We start from the raw sequence: 2,947 nt of genomic DNA, 5'->3' as shown, positions 1-2,947 counted from the left end.
TTACTAGGATATTAGATCTTTTTTATTGGCTTTATATGGCTTTGTTATTGTTCCTTCCCGGAGCGGCTGTTTCATAGCCAGGTTTGTTGTTATCGAGGTAATCAGTTATAGTCCATTTGCTATGGTAGTTAGGACACTTTCCGCGTCTCTCTCTCTCTCTCTCTCTCTCTCTCTCTCTCTCTCTCTCTCTCTCTCTCTCTCTCTCTCTCTCTCTCTCTCTCTCTCTCTCTCTCTCTCTCTCTCTCTGTCTCCTCTCTCTCTCTTTCTCTCTTTCTTCTCTCTCTCCCTCTCCCTCTCCCCCCCTTCTCTCTCTCTCTCTCACTCTCTCTCTCTCTGTCTCCTCTCTCTCTCCCCCTCTCCCTCTCTCTCTCTCTCTCCCTCTCCCCTCTCTCTCTCTCTCTCTCTCTCTCTCTCTCTCTCTCTCTCTCTCTCTCTCTCTCTCTCTCTCTTGCTCTCTCTTTCCCCCTCTCAGTATATCACAGTACTTCTGCTGTCCCTTACAAGTTTAGCTGTTTAGTTGTTTGCTGTCATTGGGGTCATGGCAATTATTGTCCATCGACCAGAGCAATTATCACAACATTCATGGTTGCTGTTACAGAGGAGGCAATCGGCTCACGGCAAAGGAGAGCTGCTTGCGGAATGAAAGCAAGTCGTAGGTGGAGTCTTGGACCTCCTCAGGTTTATCCACTTAGGTGGAGTCCTCGACATCCACAGGTGGAGTCCTCGACATCCACAGGTGGAGTCATCGACATCCACAGGTGGAGTCATCGACATCCACAGGTGGAGTCATCGACATCCACAGGTGGAGTCATCGACATCCACTTAGGTGGAGTCCTCGACATCCACAGGTTGATCCACTTAGCTCCAGTTTCTGCCATCGAGGAGATGTGTAAAGGAAAAGATATATGTATAGATTAATGTGGTTTCGTTTGGTGATGCTGCAAATCCCCATTTACGTTCTGTTAAGAATTGATAAGTAATATAGAAACCATGAAGATTATTAATGCCGAGTATGTTGTGTTATTTGTTCTAAAAATCTATATATGTATATATATATATATGTATATGTATATCTATATATGTATGTATATGTATATCTATGTATATCTATATATATATATATATATATATATATATATATAATCTATATGTATGTATATGTATGTGTATGTATATCTATGTATATCTATATATTTACATTATCTATATATGTATGTATGTATGTATGTATGTATGTATGTATGTATGTATGTATGTATGTATGTATGTATGTATGTATGTATGTATGTATGTATGTATGTATGTATGTATGTATGTATGTATGTATGTATGTATGTATGTATGTATGTATATATATATATATATGTATGTGTGTATGCTTGTGTGTATGTACGTACGTACTTACGTATGCATATGTATGTACGTATGTATGTTTCTATGTATGTACATATGTACGAGTGTATCTATAAACAAAAGTACTTTTAAAAACTCAAAAGAACAAAACGTTGCATAATCGATAAAGGCCTCTTCCTCAGATAGTGTGTTCTCTGAAAAAGCCAGTAGTTGTCATCTTATATACATGTTTATCCTTTAACTTAGTCCCCCTTTGTCCAGCAATCCTGTAGCTTTTGGCCTCCTGGTTTGTAGTGACATTATCTTAGTTCCATTAAAACGGAGGTCCACATCATCATTCATGTCATTGTCTTTGGCAAAAGATGGACCAATGATTTTTTTTTTTTTTCAATTTAGGGTCCATGATCCTCGTTTGTGTCTCCTCTTTGACGTTTCCTGGCAGAGTTCCTGGTATGAGGTCCAAGTACTGCCTGTGTTTATAAAAGTGTCAGTTGCCGAGAAGTCTATCGACATTAGAACCACAAGTGAGAACGAAGAATTTATTAGTACGACGTTTCACTTGGTAGAGGTTTTCCAAGTACATAGTCGTAATACACATGACTGAGGTTAAATAAGAACTTGGGGAACGGAGGGAGGGATGAGAGGGAGGGAGGTAGGGGGGAGGGGGTCACTGAATATTAGGAAAGGTTATGAAGAAGGTGGACCAAACGTCTGGGAACAGTAAAGGTCAAAGATAAGATGGAGCAATTGCCTGGATGAAGGAGTTAATGTCCTCCACCCAGAGAATTGTTCCATCTTATCCTTAACCTTTCCTGTTCCCAGACATTTGGTCCACCTTCTCCTTAAACTTTCCTATTATTCACGTTAAGGAGAAGGTGGACCAAATGTCTGGGTACAAGAAAGTTCAAGGATAATATGAAACAATTGCCTGGGTGGAGTTAATGTCCTCCACCCAGACAATTGTTCCATCTTATCCTTAACCTTTCCAGTTCCCAGACATTTGGTCCACCTTCTTCTTAAACTTTTCTATTATTCACGTTAAGGAGAAGGTGGACCAAATGTCTGGGCACAAGAAAGGTCAAAGGACAAGATGGAACAATTGGCTGGATGAAGGACATTAGCTCCTTCACCCAGCCAATTGTTCCATCTTATCCTTAACCTTTCCAGTTCCCAGACATTTGGTCCACCTTCTTCTTAAACTTTTCTATTATTCACGTTAAGGAGAAGGTGGACCAAATGTCTGGGTACAGGAAAGGTCAAGGATAATATGGAACAATTGGCTGGGTGGAGGACATTAGCTCCTTCATCCAGCTAATTGTTCCATCTTATCCTTAACTTTTTCTATTCCCAGACATTTGGTCCACCTTCTTCTTAACCTTTCTTAATATTCAATGACCCCCTCCCCCCTACATCCCTCCCTCCCTTCCTCCCCCGTTCCCACAGTTCTTCTTATCTAATTTTAGTCATATGTATTACGAGTATGTACTAGAAAATGCTGTAAGAAGCGACGGTCCTCAATTGTGGCGTTTATTTCGGTAAATACTGCCTGTCTATTGAGGGTAGGTAGGGAGGTATATTTTGTTCTTAAGACATA

This window comes from Oratosquilla oratoria, chromosome 30, assembly GCF_046742065.1.
Source record: "Oratosquilla oratoria isolate Oo_2021 chromosome 30, ASM4674206v1, whole genome shotgun sequence".
Taxonomy (NCBI): domain Eukaryota; kingdom Metazoa; phylum Arthropoda; class Malacostraca; order Stomatopoda; family Squillidae; genus Oratosquilla; species Oratosquilla oratoria.
The sequence above is the reverse complement of the archived record's forward strand: the minus strand, read 5'-3'. Positions refer to the sequence as shown.